Genomic DNA, 23,533 nt, shown 5'->3' on the forward strand with positions numbered 1-23,533 from the left:
CTATGAAATTTTACTGGCCAGACTTGATTCCCGTCTCTGAGTGCATGGAGTTTGCATGTTCTCCCTGTGCTTGGTGGGTTTCCTCAGGGTACTCCGGTTTCCACCCACAGTCAAAAGATATGCAGCTTAGGCTAATTGGCATTCCCGAATTGCCTGTAGTGTGAGAGAGTGTGTGTATTTGTGTGTGCCCTTGATGAATTGGCACCCTGTCCAGGGTGTACCCTGCCTAGTGCCATAGGCCTCCTGGAATAGGCTCCAGGTCCCTGTGACCGTGAATACAGGATAAAGCGATAAAGCAGTATAGAAGATGAGTGAGTGAGTAACACATGCATTCACATTTAGGGGCAATTCAGGCAGTTAGTCCATCTACTGACATCTTGCTAGGAGAACCTGGAAGGAAACAGAAGCGGACATTAGCTGTACCACTACCTGCTGTACCACCATGCGTCTTTACAATACGTCAGAGTTTGTGACACATAATCGTAAAACCTACTTAATCCATCTAGCCATCCAGCTAGGAACCTGTGTAGTCAAAATAGGGACCATGGAGGCCAATGGTGATTACCACTGTATTTTTTTCCCCATTGTATGACCGTGGTAGAACGTCCGGTCAACATTGCACACGCATTCATACACTACGGGACAATTTGGGATTATTGAAGGAAACCGGATTGTCCTAGAGAAAACCAAGCATGGGGAGAACATTCCCACAGAACCCAGGAACCGAACCAGGACCTTGGAGGTGCAAGGTGACAGCGCTAAATCACTAACGTTTAAGCCATTTTAATAAGTGATTATTTGAAAAGAACTTTATTCTTAGTTAAGTATTCGGACATAAACTAGATCCTGTTAACTTTAAAAAAAAAATCTGGTTAATTTAGACACTCTTTAATTTTACGTTGTTTAACCGACCTAAAATAAACACAAACGGGTGTTTATTTGCGTCCCTTTTTTTGGGTTCCTTTTTTGGTTCGACTTGCCCGCCTGTTGCTCTCTTTCTTAACTCGAATCACCACTACATGAAAACTGATTCCAGGTCGGTTTTAGCGCTCGTAAACAGACGTTTATTGTAGTACACCCTGATCCGGGATCGGTTGTTTTTAAGTAAAGCAGGGCCCGATTCCCAAAGCTTATAGTCCCTCCCTCGCTCTCTCTCTCGTATCCTAAGCGCTGTCATTCACTCAGCTTTCAGTTTAACACGCCAACATTAAAAAAAAGAAAGATAAAGGGTTAAAAACAGCTCGAGGTGTACGTTTGTTTCGCACTTTTTTGTACATTTTGGTCGAGAGGGAGGTAGAAAGGCGGATTATTCGCCAGGAAAGAAGTCGAAACTGTTGCGTTCAGGGCTGAGCGTTAGCCCGCTCTCTCTCTCTCTCTCTACTGCTTACATTTCCTCTTTTTTTTCCTTCTCAGCTACTGGATTGTCGAAGAGGCAGCGTCTACTACTACAGCTTTCTACTTTATCGCTCGCGCGTCAACGTTACTGTAGGACGTTTCCGGTTTTATTATGATTACATTAGCATATTATCATTACATTAATTATTAACGATAATATTTTAAACCCGCGAGTAGTTGCTCGAGCGTTACGTGTGTAAACGCCCAGCTTGTTGACCGGTGGGCTGAAGTTTAGTTTGCAGCGCACGCGCCGAGCAACTGCCACAGTGCTGCATTAAAGAAAGCGCGTGCTCCGTCCGCGTCGTATTACAATTACACTAACTCGTTTTTTTTATTGCAAGAGACGCTTTTAGAGGAAAAGCACTGCTTTGTGTATGCTCACACACACATTTGAGAGGGAGCAAAGGAAAGGACTGCGATTTTTGACGGGATTGTATAAAAGTCCGAGCCACTTTCATGCATTGAAGAGAACCGGAGGAGGAAGGTCAGTCCCAGGAGTGTCGGCTTAAGTCTGCGTATTTTCCCACCTATTGAAGGTTAGTATATTTAATTTGTCTACAGGTGTGAGTGTTTTCCGTGCGTGCGTATGCTGCATCTCATGCACTATTGTTATTGTTTGAGTGTTACGATTTTCTAACGAAATTGTTTAAGCATACAGGTCATGTTGTTTTCCGCTCAAATATAAAGCAAAGCAAGCATGTCGTTATTGTTTGTTGTTTGGTGATTTTTGTTTTGTTTTTTGATCAGTACGTTCTTGTCTTCTCCAATAGACAGATTGGATGCGGAAGTAACAAAGCCATGACGCTTCCAATAACGTCTTAAAGCTTCCCAAATGATCTGTCGCGCACACACGTTTTCGTAAGGCGTTATTTCACCGCGTCATGTCGACTGAAAACGGAGCACGCGACCGCGAAGTGTTTTGCGGAGAAGGTATTGTGTCGTTCTCGAAATCACTGTAATTAGCCACCGGTGGCTTTAATTAACCAGGCGACTCAGAAGGACGGGTTTAAATCGCACGGACAAACCGGAGGATTTTTCCCCCCTTCAGGACTAAAAGGCTCCCCTAATTAATCAGTGGCGCTCGAGGCGAGTGACGTCATGGCGCTAGTGCGCTGAGGGGGGAAACCCTGCGGTTTGTTCTTCAGCATGGAAGAGACCTAGGCTGAACCTCAGGCAGCTCCTTACCGGATGAATGGTGCACTAGCGTGCTACAGCTTCATTACTTCACGCCAGACGCAGTGCACTTGTGGATGAATTGGGAGTTCCGACTCCTCAAGCAAAAACCCAATCCCAGTTTGTAGTATAAACTCTAAATTTACTTTGATCTGTTGTCCCACCCAGAAGTGCTTCAAAATGTATGTCTATGTTCGTCGGAAGATATGATTAATTCCTGACATGGCTTAGTGGTAATCACTGTCCCCTTGCACCTTCAGGGTTCGGGGCTTGATTTTCGCCTCAGCTCTTTGTGCTTAGTCTTTGCATGTTCTCCCTGTGCTATGGATGCTCCGGTTTCTCCCCACAATCCAAAGACATGCAGATTAGGTTAATTGCCGTTCCCAAATTGCCCATGGTGTGTGAGTGTTTATGTATGTATGTATGTGTGCGTGCCCTGCAATGGACTGGTACCCTCATGCTCTATGTCTAGATAGAGCCCCATGCTCTGTCTCTTGGGAAAGGCTCCAGGCCCCCTGTGATCCTGTATACAGGATGAAGTGGTATAGACGATGACTCATTCCCGTATTAGTCTTGGGAGAACTAACGTCCCAGAACATACATTATTTCGTCACACCAGTTAGTGGCCCTTACCCGAACTGTTCAGAATTTAGCTGAACGTATTTAAGATTCCCCTAATCTGCAGCTAAGGGGTGGAAAAGTGTGAAAAGGGTGGAAACAACTGGCTTAGATGTTGAAGATCTCGAGGGTTTTTCTCCAGAACCTTGACCTCAACCCCACCGAACACCTCTGGGGTAATTTGGGTCGATTGATGCAGACCAGGAATCAGTGCCGGTGACAGTCTGAATGAGAACAAATGTGACCTTGTCTGTGCAAAACTAGCGAAAGTTATTTCTTTTGTGATTTAATGCAGAAAGAGTTTATGTAGAAAACGGTGAATCACACAGCCTGGTTTTCACAGACAGTGTCACAAATGTCCTCAGCCAGGCTAAAATGTGGACAAAAGCCTTTTCGAGATCAGTGGTGGCTGTCACGGCAGCAGGACTCAGCATTAATGTTTTAAACATGGGATGGTAAATATTCAATTGTGCACATGCAATTGGCCAGACAGTGTGTATGTCCTGCCTCCTGTTTTGACAAACACGGATTTAATGGTGCATTTTTGGGTGTGTGCCTTTACTTTACTATTCCCATTTCTAATTGTTTAATGGTGTAGAATAATTATTTTTGAATATAAATACTCTGTACTGAGTAAGAATATGATTCTGACCATTTGAGTTTCTTCATCAGTAGGGGTATTTTTATTGTTTTTTATCAATATTATAATATTTAGTCTAAGTCTGTTGTTGCCTCCTGGGAATGACCCTGTGACTGGTACTGCATAACTTCAAAATACAACAGCAGCTCACGATCTAGGTTATCAACCTTGAGAAATTCGAAAGACCTTGATGAAGGCAGTTGTATTGAAATCCTCGACAGCTGAAAAAAAGTGTGAAAACTCTTGTTAAACATTTTGTTATACTCTATAATTTAGTTTCGCAAGTGACTGTTTCTAATCAGCAGACATTATGAAAATCAAGCTCTTTATAATACAAGACATTACTTTGACATCCTTTTTGAACCAAAGACAAGATTTTGAGAATTACCTTTGTGATGTTCTTGTGGATAGAAACATTAGTGCACATTTCATGAAAACAGGTCATAAAGAAACAGCTTTTTGAAAATATATGTTTGAAACGGGTAAATGCAAATTAATTATATAATATGTATATTAATATAAATATTTATTGCATGAGCTAAGGGGGATAGGGCCATCATTTTCTTAACATACTGTAGTATAAAAATAGATGTTATAGGTGTAATTCAACCTTCGGATTAAAAAATAAATCTTAAAGGTGATTGAGCTGACATGTAATTTCTACATGTAGCCCCAAATGACTGATAAACTGATGTGTTTTCTCTTTGAAATAGCAAATGTTTTCTCACAGTATCTTAAGCCTAAATGCAGGCTTTTATGTTAAATGAGTCCATGTCCAGGTTTCCGTGAGGAGGCCTGTCTGGTTTTCTGAGCAGCTGGCTCAGAGCAGTCAGGCCGTGGTTCATGTTACATTCCCTTTACATCTTGAAACAAATCTGGGTAAATTGCCTGAATCGTGTGTTCTGTACTAAAATTAATTGTAAAGTAAGTACCTATTCCTCGGTATCGTTATACACTTGTTGTCCTCATGTCCGTGCTTTTTTTTTTTTATTTGTGGCCAAAATATATATATATATATATATATATATATATATATTATTTGTTAATTCGAATAATTGATTATAATAATTAGGAGTGTACAAATATTTACACAAAAGTTAACCGAAAAATGTGAATTAACTGGATTTAGTCCAGTTTTTTTTTTTTTTTTTTTTTGAGGAAATCCTGCAGTTCAGGGAAGTGGCAACTCAGATCTTCCATTACAAAATGGAACTTTACATCACATACACTCATGTGCATAGTCACAGAACACGTGTTGCTAAAATAAAAGCATTTCTGTTTTGAAAGCAGAATAATTGGGAACTTCTCATGGCACACGTTGCATGTGCAGACCTGCTCTTCTGACTTCCTCTGGCCAGGGAAAACCCCAAAAAATTGCTGCTGCTGCACAATCACTCAGTGCATGCCCAGTCATACGACTAATTAATAGAAGGAACCTGCGAGTAAACCAGCTCTTTAAGGGTACAATTAATGTTAATTTAACAAATCAGCTCAAGCTTCGATTAATTAGTTAATTCGGTCATGTTGCTAAGATGACAAAACAAGCAAATAAAAAAAACGTGTGCGTACAACATTTTTACAATTCTTATGTAGTCATAAACTTTCATGCTATAAATTATATGCAAGTTAATAGCTTAAATTAATTTGTATACGAACTTTTAAAATAAATTAGCAAAATTCTTTGAAATGCTTTTAATTCATCTATCTGTCTGTTTTTGTTAGGCATAAAACACTAGAATAAAAATTGTGTGTTACAGTTGTAAACGATCAGCTGCTATTGCCAGGTAACTTGTTAGTTAGGAGACTTGGCTAACCAAGGGGTTGGTTAATTTAGCTATGGTGGTATAATGTTTATTCTCAGTCATAGTATATTCATTTATTATTAGTAGCTGCTTTAACCTGGTCAGGATGATGGTGAATCTACAGTAGTGACTATCCCGGGAGCGATGGGTGTTGGTTAGGGATACACCTCAGCCGGGACGCCACCGAATTACAGAGCATAGTCATAATATGGTTTGTTATTATCTATATAAATAAAAAAGAGGTTTTGTCTCTTTTAATTCTATTTATTTACATTTCATACATTGGAGGACCTGAAACCAGTTTTTTTTTAAATTGTCTATGTATGTCTGTATATATGTTTACTCAATTTAGTCACAACTTCACGCGAAAACTGACTTGACAGGATTTAATGAAACTTTGGCAGTAGTTAGGTATTTGCCTGAAGTTGTGTCAGCGCCATGAATTAAATCAGAACGTTGAGTAAAAGGGATGTTATGAGCAGTTTTGTGCCAGATTATCTAACAGCAATCTTTTTTTTTTTTTTTTTTTTTTTAACCAATACAATGATTTTGCCTTCAGATCAGGCATGGCTATATGCGTCACTAAACAAAGCCAATCAATGCGTTAGTTTACCCTAAATACATGGTAGGCGGAAGACACAAACGACCTTAATGCACCTACAAAGCGCCCAAATCCTTACCAAACACAAACAAACGCATGACAAAGCATGACAAAAAAAGGTATGTAACTTTTGAAAACGGAATCATCAAAGATGTATGGACAGATGATTGTATGTTTAATCTTCCTGCGGGAAGTTAGAGCAAACATATCTGCAGCAGTCCGAGGTGAGGGCGAGGTGTAAAACATCCGAAATGATAGTGTTAGCCGCTCAAATGTTGAGTACAAGTGGTGATGTGAACAGTCATGTGCAGGATGTAATAATCTACTCTAAACAGGGAGTGGATTTGACTCACTGATGAAGAAAGAAGTACGATTTAAAGTAAATAAGGTGTAAGACACTCAACCTCAAATTTTATTTCTTTGGATTAATAAGTTATGCAAAGAGTTCTGCCGTACAGAAAGACAGGCAGACATGTACATGCGCTTCAACCTTAAATAATATAATCACTAATTTCATTAAGGCTGTTCAAGTTATTTTTAGCATTAATCTTTTTTTTACTATTTTAATATAATATATATTTTAATATATATTTTTTATTTCATCCCATTCCCATTGGGACAGACATTTGCATACACGTAGTTAGTATTTGTTAACATTGCCTTTAACTTGTTCAAAATTTGGTTGAAGGTTTTGTGTAGCTTTCCACAAACATATTACAATAAGGTTTTTAAGCCCATTTCTCCTGACAGAACTGGTGTAACTGCATCAGGTTTGTGGGCATCCTTGCTCACACTGTACTGGATTGAGTTCCAATATGTTTGAAATTATTGTCTTTAAGCCATGTCACAACTTTAAAAGTATGCTTGTGGCGATTGCCCATTTCGAAGACCTATTTGTGACCAAGACTTAACTTTCTGGCTGCTGATGTAAGATGATGTTTCAATATATCCACATTCCTTCTTCATGATACCATCTGTTTCTGTGAAGTGCACCAGTCCAGGGGTAAATCCTCCCTACAATATGATGCTGCCACCCACGTGCTTCACGGCTGCGACGGTCCCCCATTTTTTTCCCAAATGTTGGATTGATAGTATTCATGGCCAAACAATTCAATTTTGGGTTCATCTAACCAGTGGTTAGACCACATGATCTTTGACCCCATGTTCAGCTTGGTGAATCTGGAGCAGTGTCTTTTTCCTTGCTGAGCAACCCTTCAGGTTATGTCAATATCTGTCTTATTTTACTATAGAAATAGATACTCTGGTACTTCTTTTTCCCAATGTCTTCTCAAGGTCATTTGCTGCTGTTCTGGGATTGAATTGTACTTTCGTACCAAACGTGCCTTCATCTCTGGGAGACAGAGGATGTCTCTTTCTGCAGAAAATATAAACGTTTCCATCTTTCACAAATACTCCTTTTTTGCGAGAGTATTGTATCTTTTTGTATTTGAGACAAATCATCCAATAAACAGTATTCCTGTTGAATTAAATTAAAACTAACAATGCCCAGAACTCAAATTGAATCTGATCGACAGTCTAGCAGTGGTTCACAGCTCTAATGGTTAACACCTTGTCAGCACCTAGTGTGTTCAATCTTAATGCCTCTGTTGCACTTGATATGTGAACACCAGTGTGACAGGACCCATCAAAATGACGTACTTGTGAGTGTGTCTGTGCATTGTGACTGTTTTGTGCTTTGCACAATAAGCTAGAGGCTAATTCTGTATAGCACAATAAAAAAGGGAATTTCATTAATTTTATATATATATTTTTAAATATAAACTTTGAATACTACTGCTGCATAATGAATAAGCTCCGTGTTTCGTGTTACTTGTTTTTATTATGTTAGCCGCCCATTTTTTATTATTATTATTTTAGCTACTTGATTTTAAAGTGAATAAGCTTGCTTCGTTACTTTACATAGCTTACTTAGGTTCTCTACTAGCTTGGCCCGAGAACGGCTGAAGCAGGAAAAGATCGTGTTACATTCCACTTGAAAAAATGATTCTCCGATGCCGCGTTGTGGCAAACTGCATATGTCGAACAGGTTGTGATTTCTTGATACATATTTAATGATGTAAAATTGTAATGTACAGGGTAAGGATAAAAACCTAGATGGGTAGAAACCATAAATGTTATGTTATCATATAAAGCATATGCGTGTAGCATGGGTTTTGTCTAACATGGTACCTTTAGCCTGTATGTTTCGTACTCGGAAATGAAACATGGCATGACTCGTATATCCACATTGCCATAAATATCAACAAAATCTAAAGTGGCGCTTTCTAGCAATCTGCTGATACGATTCTCATTAGTTCATATCATTAGCTTCTAGGAGAGTAGTGTGATTAATGACGCATGTCATTAAAGCAAACTAAAAATCATGCCGAACTACTAACATATCAGTGTTTTCTTTTTAACATGTGATCTTCAATTATGTTAAAGAATTATTTTAATGAAATTCCAAGTTGACCTTTTTTTATTCCCCGTGCCTTTCATCAACACGCTGTCCTGTTTTTCTACATTACCCACAAGACCACCTAAAAAGGTTCCAGTGCTTATGCTAATTAACGCCATCAACACCAACTGCATGTCATATAGCCTCACTGCATTTTGGAACATCTACAGCAAAACACATTCTGCATTGGGTTTCTCATTAATATAACGTTGCTGGAAAAAAAATCGTTCACACACTAGCTACATTTACATGGACAATCTGATTAAAATCATTCTGACTAGAGATTTCTTAACTGTTTACATCACTGTTGACCTGATGAGGTTTGTGTTTACATTGGAACATTTAAGTTCGATTTTGTTCTAAAGTGTTTCATCTGCTGGCAATGCAACAGAAGACAGAAGAGAGGTTTTTATTGTTCCTTTAACTTTGAGGTTAGGTTAGGCTTCCAATCTTTTCTGATAAATCCCGCCTTCTGAGTTTTGATTGGTTGCAAGATTTCAATCTCATCCATGATTGGCTTAGATTACATTTATAGTAAAACATCTAACAAATCCGGGCTCCTTTCTCAGCCAGAGACACGAGTACATGAAAGTGTGAGGTAAACAGCGATTTACCGAAAACGTTGTCACGCCAGCTAATTATACCCCCACATGGAGCAAACGTGCAGAAAGAATATATTTATTCCTCAAGAGAGAAACATCCAGATCAAGTGTTTACATGGCTAATATTTGCCTTTGAACACATAATCAAATGTTTACACCACATCTCTCATTCCTGTTGTAAATTCATTCCGTTTTGGCCGGATTATGTCAGAGTGCTCTGACTAAGGTGTTTACATGATGCATTTTTATTTAGGTTTGGCTGTTTTTCTATTAATTATTGGAAAATTAGGGTCCATGTAAACACATCTGCAGTACATGAAGGCCTGATCATTATCTTTTATGTTATGAGATTAAAGGGAGAAGTAAATGACACATTTAATAATGATCGCATATTAAACTCTATTGTAACCGCTAAGCTCTCACAGGTACAGTACAGTGAAAAACACGCCATCATCAACTAACAAATTGCCACCAGAGTCACTAAACAGATTAGTGTTTTTTTTTATATTTTGTGTTTCCAGGTGGCATTTTTCTTAATCGTTGGTGAATAATTGAAATTCTTTTTTTTTTTTAATGAGAAACAATTTATTAATCATGTTTTGAATACTTGATAGATCTGCAGTAGAATTATAAATCATTTTTCAGGGCAATTCCGAATGCGATTTAATCTAGATCTGCAGCTCCTGTTAAATCAGGAAGACTCTTCCAGCATGTGCGTGCATGAATGTCGTATACTTTACATAATCCCATGGGTGCGGACGGGACGCGTGTTCAGAGCATGACCAAGAAATTTTCGTTCCTAGCTCGAAGTCAGGCCGCGCAGCACGGTTTGTTTTTTTCCGAACATATTAAGTTCGTCTCACTTGACTAGCAACCGTTCCCTCTAATTAACGGAGAGTGCTGTCTTCTGCTCCCTCCCCACCCAAAGTAGATGGAGTTTGGGAATTAGGAGGCTTGAGCCATGTGAGCACGGCTCTGTGCTTGTGCCCGCAATCCATAAATGGTTCTGTGTATCTCTCTCACACACGCACACACACGCACACAATATGACCAGATGCACGTACGTGACTGCAATGAATTAGGAATTGAAATTTGGTCTGGAATAGACATGCATGTCAGCAGAACACAAGTTACATAAGTAGGAAATGCAAATTCAAGTTGTAATAGCTGTATGCAAATTTCTTGTTTTGTTGTGTTCATGGGAACTCCAGAGCAGCATAATTCTTAGAGGAAATTCAGGAAAATGTAATTTCAAACAGGTTATTAACCTAAACTTGTTAAAATGTCATGTATTCTCGCACAAAGCAATTCAGAGAAGCAGTTTTGCACACACATGCACACACCCACATGCACACACACTTATGTCTCAATAGCAGGTGTGTTGCATGTGTTTCATCACCTCTGCCCTTATCTGCCCCCCCACCCCCCTCTCCGGTTTGCCATTAATGTGAATATTAACACTTTTCAAGAGGCCAGCGTTTGCTTCCAAGTCAAGAGCGACTGCATACCGATTAATGAGTTCGGCAGATTCTCAGCCCGCTCTGCTGTCTTTGCTCTAATGATGCAGTGTGTGAGCTTATGCAAACTGATCCAGACAGCTCTGAGCAAGAAATGAAGAAGAGTTACAGTCAAAGCTTCTTTCGAGGTATAAAAATCCGTTTGTAAACAGAAGTAGAAATTATCTACTTTTATTTCACTAATGCAACACATGGTGCGTTTTCACTCGGGCAGACAGGGTCATCTAGAGGAGTTTTGAGAGCGTGGTGTCCGCTGAGATGATGATGGAGGCCTGTCTGTGACAGATGCTTGTACTCATTGGTCTGCTTTACTGTTCACGCGTTTGTGACGCAGCAAGCTTCAACACTTGTGCTGTGATCAGGTGTGAGTGCAGGATGATGTTTTCCTTATTTTTACCTGCTTTTTGTTCTCTATTGTCACTATTAAATCAGAAATTGAATGTTGCGCTCGTTTTTGACTAGTGGCGGCACTGTGTCTGAGCTACGAGGTGGATTTGGCTAGCATGTCGTCACACTTTTCCGATCTTACTGGAAGTTAACAGACCCAAAATTTAAAGTAGGTCTATTATTAGGTGGCTATTGTTGCCAACTGTAAACATTAGTTGCCTGATTTGGGTAAACTGCCCTGTTTCTCAGGGTAAGAATCATAGTTATGTACATCATGTGGTCCAAAATATATTGTTTATATTATTATTACTGTTGTTTTTTTTTTTTTTGTAAATCCATTGTAAATGAATGTAAGGATTGTGCATTCTACATGTGCCAATATATAAGTGTGTGAGAGAGCACATTTGTGGGTGTATATTCGTGGGATCCCCTTGAGCCTCGAGGACAGGCTTCCAAGTCATGCTTTGAATGTAATCAGAGCATAGCACATTGGCGTCTACTGAGAAGGTGGATAGGGGTTGGGTGAAAGTCACCCACTCGCGGAGCCGAAAACCACCAAACCCAGCAGTCTGTCTGCAGCGGCACAAGACTGATGATGTTTGCAGAGGCATGCCTTTAAAAATAATGGCAGTAAGGATATTTTTTGTAAAAGTATTTCTGGGACATGGAATGCATCTGGTGATTAACATAGCTTTAAAGAAAACAGGACTGTAAAATAGAAGTATTTTTATTTCTTCCAAAAAGTAAAGAGTGCAGTATAAGTGAAATAAGGGAATGAAATAAGTAAATGCTTATGCTATAATGAAAGCAAAGAAAACAGCAAGAAGGGGATAGCTAATATGATCCCAAAATACTAGCTTCGGAATGATACTTTTAGACATTTATTTTATAATGATTCACAGTACATTTCATTACAGGTTTGCTAACAAGTTCCCATAAACCACAGACTGTGAAATTCTGTAAAAATGTTTATTGGTTTACAGTTTTACAAACCGTCTTATAAGTTAATATAATACGTTGAATAAATTAATATATTTGGAATATATATTCCAATAACATATATATGTGGAAGCACGAAGTACCTCTTATCCCTCCCCTGGGAGAGAGCTTGGCCAATCAGCTCTCTCTAGACCTCCGGCTGCGAGAGGTTACAAATGTAAAAGTTAATGCATGAATCAGTTTGTCACCTTAGCGTTTTAGCAAAGATAAAGCTAAGCTAGCTAGCTTGTGGTAACCGTAGGTAGGTTGGTAGGCGTGTCCGAAACACTCATTCCACCCATTTACCCATTTATGGATTAAAGGCGGAGTCTGCTCCTGCCAACAATCAGACAACCAGAGCTCCCACCGTTAATAATTCAGTAAAACTGTGGGTGACGCCACTGAGGGTTTGCCCAGTTCTTTTTGATTATTATAGTCTGATTATTTTTATAGTCTAATTATAGTCTAATTTTTTTCCTCTGTTCCTGTTTTTTTTCTCTCACTGGAGACCCATTTGAGGCTAAAGATAAAAAAAAAAAAAAAGAAAAAATTTGCCTATGTTCCCGTTAACGGCACATCCTGAAATACTATGTTAATTAAAGAATGACATATCGCACCTTTACTCTGTATATAGTTATACTTAATGTTCCTGTTATCACTTGTATTACAGCAACTAAGCAAACTTTTATGTCTTTTTATTTTGCATAAAGTTAAGAAAACTCTTACAGAAAATGTGGACGTTGTGCACATTTTAATTAACGATGCAGGTCACTGTTACTATACAAATCCTTGTGTAATCCATTGCTTTAGAAAATATAACGCATTATGAAGTGCGCATTTATATAAACCTGCGATTTACTCCCTGTCAAAGTCATGCTGCTGTAGAAAAGCAATAATTTTCTGACACTTCAGATTCGAGAAATTGACATGGCTGTGATCAATTGTCCATCGTTCTACCAGACTGCCTCAAAGACCTGGTATAACCTGCTCTTTTCTGATGGATTTGACTGTTCTACGGGTCAAGGATAGAATTTGAAGAAGAGAACCTGCATAAAGGGACATGTTCTAGCCAGAGCTGCATGGGAACTTTATTTGCGTTGTCACCCTGCTTGTCAAGCCCACGCAGTAATTACGTGTACATAACGATCGCTGCCGATCTGCAGCTGTTGGACGTTTGAGTCAAGCGACAGGGCCAATTTTCAATGTATAGGAGGAAGGGATGAAGAAATGAAAAGGTACAGTGGAGTTGATCCTTACTGGTAGAGGCTGGCACAGAGCATGATTGTTCATCACGCCGATGGAGCTATTCCGCTTAGCAAGGGAGTTTGGGGAATGAGATCTGAGAACAAGGGCTGGGGGGGTGTTCGAGGCAAGAAATCTTTCACCGAGAGCTCTTCAATCCTCTGTGGAGTGCACTTGCTTGGAGAGGGCTTAGAGCTCATCATTCCCACACAGGCTGCACTACTCCGCAATGGACGTCCCGTTAAACATGTGGTTCCGCTCAGGTTTTCCTGCAGCACCGTCACGAGCATTTGTTTTGAAAGTACTACAGATGATTGCTTTTTTTGTTGGAGATTTTTAATTAAAGAATTATTCTGTAAACAAGTTCATTCAACAACACCAACAGCAAAGAGTTATTCTAAAGGGCCAAAATCCATCCTCATGTGCAATTGTTAGTAATGTCAGTCTCTGCTTTGCTGTGTATGTTGTCTAGACCATGTACTCGTTTTGTTTTATAAATGTTTTGGTGGAATATGATTTTAGCATCAGGAGAAATTTTAAAGCTTTTACACTCCTTTAATTTATTTTTTAGCAATGCAAATACTATTTACAGTAACCGCCAACAATCCAGTTCATAATTGTCTTTTATACGAGAGCCTATCCCTGGAGACTTGGGGCATGACACACACACACGCGTGCACACCACGGGCAGTTTGGGAACGTCAGTTAGCCTAATCTGCATGTCTTTGGACTGTGGGAGCAAATCGGAATACCTGGAGGAAACCCACCAAGCACAAGGAGAACATGCGAACTTCATGTGGAAAGAGACGGGAATCGAACCCAGACCCTGGAAGTGCAAGGCTATAGTGCGAACCACTACACTAATGTGCTGCCTACAAAGTTTCCTTCTTTGCTTTTGACTCAGTGCTCAAGAATTAATGCTCAAAACAAAACCTTAGACTGGGAAAAACCAAAGATAACAAGCCCTTTCCCTGGAATTTCTACTCAGCCCTGATATCAGATCAACACAGCTGCTCACAATATCACCAGCAAATAACATAACAGTACATTTAAGTTTATAAAACAATTTTTTATATATGACGCTCACCACAGATAGGTTTTTACTAATGAATGATGACCAATGAAACAGTATTGTATTTAGTTTATTTATTTAAAAACCCGTTCTGTAGCATGAAAATTATGTAATTCCATATACCCCCTATTGAGTTAGGTCAAACATACTGTAGCACTGCAACGAGTTTAATATAATATGGAAAAATATGACTATATGGAAAGTCCACGGCTATTCTAAGCGAAAATTAGGTGTCTATGTTCATGAACGTAGTAGAGTGGGAGAAAAGCAAGGCCACTTTTGCAAAGGTGTGTAGAATTTTGCACCTGCATTTTTGGGTTATTATACTAGAGGTAGCATGTTTAGATTTCTTATGAGCTTTTGAAAAGACACTTTTGATGTCTAAGAGTGCTTTAATACTAGTCTCGGGCATGGATCCCAGCACACTTGATCCCAAAGTTTGGTACAGTGGCTTAATGTGAGCACTCTGTCATGCTCGCATTAAAGTGTCCACTTGAAAAGGTAGTTTTGAACACCTGAAAAAAAAAAGGTATTGGACCTGAAATAGGCCATTTTTTAAGGACCTTACATCATCAGTGCTATCCGTCTCCTCTGAAATCTATGTGTGTGCTCAGACCGCACATATCTTAACACATCCTCTGAAATACGCAACCACAAAGCAGATAAGTAGAAAGACACGGATTTGCATTTACAGCCTTCGGCAGACCCCCTTATTCAGAGCGACTTGCATAAGTGCTTCGACGTGGCCGTCAATAACCATATCCTTAATGCAGCATGCAAGAGGGTCGCTTGTGACATTTTCCCAAAACGTCAATAATATTAGGCATAGTGCGAATATTGACTTTCTTGTATCGTGTTTATTGACAGCTTGCAAACCAACTGAGGCGCATACTGCCACCTACTGTGTCGGAGAGTGTAAATATGCAAGTGTACTCTGGTGCACAGCAGGGGACAGTAAGAATCAATCGTGCCTTGTGTGAAAGCAGCCGAAGACTCAAACAACAAATATACGTTGTGTCTCTGTTACCCATTACAACTTTATCCTTTCCCTCTTACACCATGCTTTCACATTAAACCTCTCGCTGATAATTCTCTATCTCCGGCTTGGGGGGCGGCGGTCATCGTCTTAACATTTTGTTTTCCATACGCTTTACAATCTTTACATTCTCCCTTGGTGACTAAAAAGTCAACAGCATGCTGTCTGTGTTGCACGCCCTTTCCATATACAGCCAACATGATGAATGTGCTTAAACACCTACACAGTTATGATGATGAATAAACTGAACTCCTCTATTGGACAGATCTCCTCACGTCGCAGCCATCACAAATGCAACGTCTACTAATCCATACTAACATTTAGTCATTTTTGGTAAGACACAGCAAATAGCATCACCAAACACACACAAAATAACCATTTCATATTACCTGGGCAACAAGAAACACTCGTCAGGCACGTGTTCCATTATTTATGATCATCGGACAAATGAGTAGGGACGGGAATCGGCATGCATCATGCGATACAATATTATCGTGATACCATTTCAATATCAGGTTAATACATTTTTGCAAGTTAGCGCGTAACATTTTGGCTTATGACGTGTGTGAATAAGTTGCAAAGTTAAAAAGATATCTATTTTTTTTAAAGAATATGTATTTATTGGGTGCAATTTCGAACTTGGAAGCTGTTCAAGGTTGCCGAACACCTTAGTTAATCCCTGTAATTGTTCTTTAATTTCTTTAGGCCTCATCGCACACACACACACACACACACACACACACACCTGTATATATACACACAGACACACATAATGGATTCCAAAACAAAAGTGAACGTGTCTTTATTTAGCCATGAGCACAGAGATTCTGCTCACCGCCCGCCCCCAACACATTCTGGGACAGCATTTGTTTATGACAGGATAAGAAATCCCAAAGCCGTGGCAGGTGGCTTTGTTAGTTTGGGGCGATGGCCATCTGAGACAGTGAGCCGTGTGAATATCGATTCGCTCTGTGCATCCAGAGAGCGCGATTGCAAACAGGATGATGGAAAGGCATCTCGGAAATAATTCGGACGAGTCTGAGGTATATCAGTGCCATCGTCTGTGGGCCTAATGCACAATAACCTGGAAGCTTATCTTTTCTTTCCTGCTTGGCTGAATAATTTTAATGTTCGTAATAAGATTGAAAATTAATTTTGTAGTTAATAGAATTGTTTGTTGCTTGTTTTTGGCTACCGTTCCATCCAAAAGTATTGGAACAGAAAGGCCAGTTCTGCTGTTTTTGCTGTACCCTGAACGTGGTGATGTAATTATTTTAGCATTATTATTTTTGTTGTTTTATATTTAACAACTCACTCAATGTTAGCTGACCACACTATAGGAACAGATGAGCTTATGGGTAAGTAAAACTTAATATTTGGTTGGTACCATACTACATTACTAACATGTGCATTCTTCTTTTGCAATGCCTTTTTCAGGCTTGTTTTTAGTTGTTGTCTATTTTGGAGCTTTTTCCCTTCAGTCTCCTCTTCAGAAAGTGAAATATCTGGTCGGTTGTGTAAAAGTCTGTTTGATGGACTTTTTTGGTCCATCTTTTTGATGGACAGTTTTAAACACTTTTTCCCTGATAAAGTAATTTGTTGTATTTTGGGTCATTGTCTCACTGCATTATGATGTTCCTCCCAATTAGACTGGATTATTTGTCTGCAGATTGTCAGACCGACTGCTTCTTCAGACTTTCCAATTCATTCTGCTACTTCCATCACGAGTGACCTCATCAATAAAGATTAGTGAGCTCATTCCCGAAGTACCCATGCAGGCCAAAGGCTTGACACTACCCCACCATCCTTGACTGATGATCCTGTGTGCTGTGGATCATGAGTAAATCCTTTCATTCTCTATACTTTGTCCTTTCTGCCGTTTAAAAGAGGTTAATATTTGTCCGTAAAGTTTAGGTAACGCCTGTTTGATGTCTGGTTGTTGCTTTACAAGTGCTTTGATCCTTTTTTCAGAACATCCCAAGTCACTATACCCTCTGTCTGTGCAGTGGCTCAGGTTTTTTTTCTCTGTTCTCAGCTTGCTTTTCTTGCGTACTCTGTGACCTGGTCTTTATATTGGTATAAACAAAATTTGCCCCTCCCGCACAGGATGCTGTTTCATGCTAAGACTTGTAATTAAAAGCACACCACCTGCAGGATTATGAAGGAACTGCATCATTTTTATTGCAAACATATAACAATTAAATTTTTTTCGAAAGTTGGAGTCGGTTAAAAAAAAAAAAAAGCCTAAAAATTCGAGGTTTTGGACCACACAATGTATTCATGACATGGAATACATTTTCCCCATCTTTGCAGTCGGGTATATCCAAATAAAAATTATGATATCTTGACATTTTATCATCCACTTTTTATTTATTTATTATTATTTTTAGCTCAAACCAAAATGTTTTTTAGCATGAAGCCGAAACAAAAGGTTAACCTATGTCCACAAATATCAAATGTGTCATGACACAATTTCAAGACAAAAAAGATTCTTTTAAGAAAGGGACTTGTCGGGAAAAAATAAATATACCGGACAATCATTATTGTGAAAAATAGACAATATCATGGAAAATATGATGGAGTAGCCGATAAAACTTGAGGATCAAGATGAAAGCAGAGATTAAGTTTAACGTGTAGCAGTTCAGCCACCGATCACTTATCGTTTGAAGCCTAATCGATAGATATCCACTTAGAGTTTAACTATGAAAGGCCCTCAGAGATGGCCAGAGAGTCATGTGGGATGTGTGCGTATTGATCAGCTATAGTGCAATCAGTACACGAGACGATGGGCTGAACCAGTTTCTCTGCCAAGGTTCCCAAGTCCCAGTCTTCTGTTGATCAACCTGCTGCAGATTCATCTCTCCTGAGAGCTTGAGGTTAGCAAACACTTTTATGCAGCTGACCTCAGCAAACCCAGGTTAAGTAAGAAATAAGCTTCTAGTGTGTGCGTGTATGTATGTGTGTGTGTGCTGCGTCACTGCTGTGGTTTAAAAAGCATCGAATACAAACTTTTGCCTCTAAGTCATTTAACCAGCCCTCAATTCTAACCAGGCCATGCATGGAGGAAGGACAATCTCCAATGAGATGCAGGAGGTGATCAAGGGGGCCTGACAAACGATGGCAGTAAATGATCCTTGTTCTTTCAGGAAGAATCCGCCTCCTTCATCCTGCACTGCGGCAGTATGATTAGGTGGTGCCAAACCCTTATGCGTTGAGCGATGCCTTGAATTAGCTCGACTTAATCAGCCTCTCGCGCTGAGTCGAGATGCAATCTGCTTCCTCGGGCCGAGGGACGAATGCCAGCAGGTGCCCTTGTGCCTGACTGATAAAGAGAGGAGATTGATGAGAAGGACTAGGTAGAGTTTAAGGGCTTGGTCTTTGTATCTGATATTGTTCTGTTGCTGTGTAAAAAAAAAAAAAAAAAATCCTCCCAAGTAATAGAGTTTGCTTTTAATAACATGTGACGCTCAAAATTCAGGTGGAGAGCAGGAAGTACAAAGCAAGATTAGACGATAATTCGGTACAAGGTTATGACTAGAAAGTTGCCAGGCTTGTCCTTCTGTGTATAAGGAGCAGCCGGTTTTCCACAGAATCGAAAGGCTCGCCCGCTCTCAGCTTTGCAGTGCCGCGACGACAATTGCAAGCAGGCTATTATCACTTTTTTATTTTCCTGTTTTTGATCCTAGGCTTTTCTTGAATCACTTTTCCGTGACTACATTTTTTTTCCACTGAACTTTAGACAAAACAAGCTTCAGCTGATTTTTTTGAGGAAACTTCAAGAAACTTTTAGTGGTTTCCTCATAATTAATGCTTAAAGCTTAGCTTTCCGTTCCTTAAATCTATGGTCAGATCTGGCATGTTTATTCATTTCTCTTGTCCCACTTGATTCCACTGTGATTGCCTGCACAGTGCCAGTACCGTGCTCATTTAGCTGCTGGGAAAATGCCAGTTATGGAACTCTCGGGGGTGTGGTGATATCCTGCACCCGTCCACTCCTCTTTTCTGCTGGTTTTCCCGGGCTGCGAGGCTTGTGCGCACTCATCCCAGTCGGCCGAGGTGCCTGTCTGCATTCTGATCAGCCCTCATGGATCGATGGCTCATTTGAATCGGGCTTCCTTATGAATCCCATAAACTCTCCTAATGCTCCTAATATACGCAGAACAGTGCACTCAGATACATCACATCTACCAATCTGTGGAAGATCTACAGTATGAACGAGCAAAGCAGTGTACAGTGCAGTGTTTTATCTGATGTATTCTCCCTTCGGCGGGGTGTGGCGCTTGCACATTGTTCGAACGTCCGTGCTCATGGAAGACATTTTCACCACAGGCCTCAGCCTTAGAAACACTTAGGATGTTATTTTTTCGCCTTCCAACAGTGCTATTGGCTTCGCTCGCTCGGCAAGCTGTTTATTTGTTTTCAGACAGCCAACAAGGTATGAATTCTACACCTTTCCGAGCACATGGAAGCACATCTTTTTCACTTCTAATTCACATAACCATAGGTGTGTACTATTATTAAACATCTGCTCATGCTGTTTTGGAGAAGTCACACCCAGACCATTCATGTCAATGCTATTTTTATTTATTTATTTATTTATTTTCAATTCACACCCCGTAAACATTCTCAAGAGTAAGTCAAGTGGGTTGAAAAACTTATATACTGTATAGTAAAACTATTTTCCAAGCCTACACTTGTGCTACAGACAAGCGCTCCTCATCAGCGAGGGAGGCAAGACAACATGTGACTGCGGCGCCGTGCCAGAAAACCGTGCAAGAAGGGTTCTTTGTTGGAGACTCCCTCTTGCTGCTTTTTCCACTGCTGAATTAAGGCCAGCTGCTAATGTGGTTCTGCATGTGACATAACCACCGAGGGTAAATTGAGCTTCGATATGCACACCAGAGAAGAATCGCTGCATTGAGCACCACAAGTTGACTTTTATTTTAGTTGAGTTTTTTGCCTGAAAGAGCACCGTTATGATTCCTCAAATGCTTTACGTTCCATAAGTTAAGTGGTTAAGGTCTTGCCACATGTGCAAGTGTCTTGTGACACCCGTGGAAAGAAGAAAAACATTTCATCAACAGTCACCCGAAATGTTTCCTTTCAGGACGGCCGTGCCTCCGCGAAGTTTCCACCAAGTTTATGGAATCCTGCTGCTCTATTTCCGCTGCATATCAACATTTTGTTCTCTTCCTTGTTCTGCTTGTGCAATAAACTGCCTTAAAGCTTCGCTATATTTATATTCGAGTGGCTGGTTAAGAAGAAACCGAGCACTCGCTGTTCCCTGGTAAGGATCCCTTAAATGACTTTTTGTAGCTACTTCTTATCCTCTTGCCAGGTTCCCATGACTTACTTGAAGTATTAATGACACCACAGTGGCCTGGTCATAATCAAGAGTTTTACTCTTGATGTCGTCACGCATGCCACAGTTGCGTGTATGCAGACTGCAGTCCATGTCAATCAGCTCCGCACACATCCTGAAGCTTTTTTGTTTGCTAAATGGGGATGTTCAGCATTTTTCTTTGAAGCCAGAACGTTTGTAGAAACACATTTTCATGATCATACGCCAAATCTTTGAATCATCAATGCTCCTTAACACCCTTTCTTCCACTCACTTTTTGTGTCTCCTTCCGTGTGGATGTGTCGGGTTACAGAAGGGAAGCTTTACTACATTAGGCTTGGAAGGAATAGTTCAGCGCTCACTGAAAGAGCGAGAGACACCTGACTATTCAGCTGGTCTTGTGACATTTGGTTTGAAAAGCTACAGTTGTCGTCTAATAAGCTGTTGTATAAAAGGCAGAGTCGGTGCTCCAGCTGCCCTTCAGCTAAAAGCAGTAACCAATGGATCCCTGTATGTCTGGACTGTCTGATTTTTTTATCCTTGAATATCCTCAAGCCGAATGATGCTAACACAGGCTGACATTTGCGAGCATTAGCACTGCAATATCCATTGTTGCTTGGCTGATGGTAACTCTGATAAGGAAGCCACATCAACACTTTAGGACAAAGGGACAGAGAAGAAGTGAGCGAAGCAACGCGAGTCTGGCTGACGACGGGGATTTGCATGGGCTTGCCTGACTGCTGGTAGGTTGCCGATTTAAGCTGAGGCTGCCTGAATGAGCTGGAGCTGGACTAAGCGAAGGAGTCTTTTTAAAAAATTTTTTAATTTAGATTATTAATAACTAGTAGCTTAAATATTTTGGATGTCTAACAGTGTTTAATAATCAGATTTTTTATATTTTAAATACAAAGTGTATGATGTATGCATAATATTGTAACATTTTAATTTGCCAAGATGACTACAATGTAATGGAATAAACCTAATTGGTGGCCAAGGAAAAAATGAACAAATTGGGCTGTAATGGTGTATATGCACTATTAATTATGCATAGATATCAGGGATGGGAATCACCAGGGACTATATTATGGTATCTGTAAGTAATCATAATGTTGTAAATACCACAATTTAATATAACATTTGTTCCGATTTTAAGACTTTTAAAAGTTATAGCACAGAAGTTTATACCTTAGATCATCGGATAATTACTTCTTTAGACTATCCTTCTTTTCAGAAGCTTAAGGGCGAGTTTCCTAGAAGGGCTGAGTAAGACGATTGACATGACCAAAAAATGTTTTTGAACGTGAAAATGAAAGCCCAAATTCCTCCCGTCTCCTGCGCCTTTCTTTAGAGCACCACAGATCATGTTCTACACCACTATTTGTGTAATGTGTTTGTCTTTTATTACCGAAGGATGTGTCAAGACAGCATTGCAAGTGTTACTCGCCACTTCCCCAACTTCATGTTTTGATTTTTCACCTTATCTGAAAGTGAAACTGCCAGGCCAGCTAGCTGCGGTTTATGTTCAGCCGTCACAGTTTGTTGCTGCCATGCTCTTCTCTTTCCTGTTCTTATTAGAAGGGATCTAATAAAACGACAATATACTCCGATATCCGTCCCGCCTGTTTGACGCAAAAACTGATTGGCATGGTTATAAATTTCAATGATTGTGCTGGAAATTATATTGATATAAATCAAGTTAATGGCAATATGGAGATGGTTTGTTTGGATCGCGTCCAGTACTTTATGTCGAATGGTTGGGTGTGTGCTCTATGAGTAAGATGTTTTGTCTTAATATGCAAATATTTGACATTACGAAGGCACGTTTGAGAAGACTGAGATTTGTGTATATAGAGTTTTCTTTAGAAATAGGCTGAGGTAACCAAAGCTCTAAATTGCTGATTATCTTTGTCGGTTAATCAAAGATCCCAGATCCGACAGAGAGTGGTTGCACTGCTCGTTATCTCGGCGCGCTAATTGAAAAATCCCAGACTCGTGCATATACTCCCATGCATTACTTTAAAGCTTCAGGACTGCCCAGCAGGCGAGCATTGTGGATGTCTGAGAGCGAAAGACACTTTTTTTTTGCTAATGTGGATCTATCTTACAGAGCTATCTGAAGAGTGGGAAGTTTGCTATTTTTCCCCCCTCCCCCCTTCAATATTTTTCCCTTCATTCAGGCGGTCAGAGCGAGTTGTGTTTAAGCAGCGTAACAGAAAAGTGGAGAATTTCAAATATAAATAAGTCTGGAAGGTAAAAACGCTGCGCTTCACTTCGGATAGCTTGGAATGCAAACTGGCAAGGAAAAAAAAACAGTGGAATGCTTGGTATTAGGCTCTTACATGCCTGTTAGGTGAGGCCGAAAGAAAACACAAAGATTCAGAGTCTTGCAGAAGAGCATATGTCAAAACAACGAATCATCTTCCTGGAAATCTATGACTACCTAGCTACGAGTTTAAAGACTTAAGAGTTGCTGTGTTTTTTTTTTTTTTTTTTTTTTCCCTCAATGAAACCAGGAAGCACTTTGGAATTTTATTTCTTTTTTGCTTCAGAACATGGCCATGTTTGCACCCTGTCAGTGTGAGAAGAACTAATGGTCTGTAAAGAGGATTTAAAAAACCATACTGTACTGATGAATCTAAAAATTTTTTTTAATTAATTTTTTAAAATGCAA

General features: G+C 39.8%; 1 protein-coding gene across 1 annotated transcript in view; it reads left to right on the forward strand.

Moving 5' to 3' along the window:
• The first annotated feature begins 1,170 nt into the window (after nt 1-1,170).
• The window catches only part of atp2b4 (ATPase plasma membrane Ca2+ transporting 4), a 111,922-nt gene continuing 89,559 nt past the window's right edge, over nt 1,171-23,533 (forward strand). Inside the window, exon 1 of the mRNA XM_053483533.1 lies at nt 1,171-1,931. The gene's annotated coding sequence lies outside the window, so the exon portion shown is untranslated. The remainder of the gene's footprint in view (nt 1,932-23,533) is intronic.

This window comes from Clarias gariepinus, chromosome 23 (genome assembly GCF_024256425.1).
Source record: "Clarias gariepinus isolate MV-2021 ecotype Netherlands chromosome 23, CGAR_prim_01v2, whole genome shotgun sequence".
Classification (NCBI taxonomy): Eukaryota; Metazoa; Chordata; class Actinopteri; order Siluriformes; family Clariidae; genus Clarias; species Clarias gariepinus.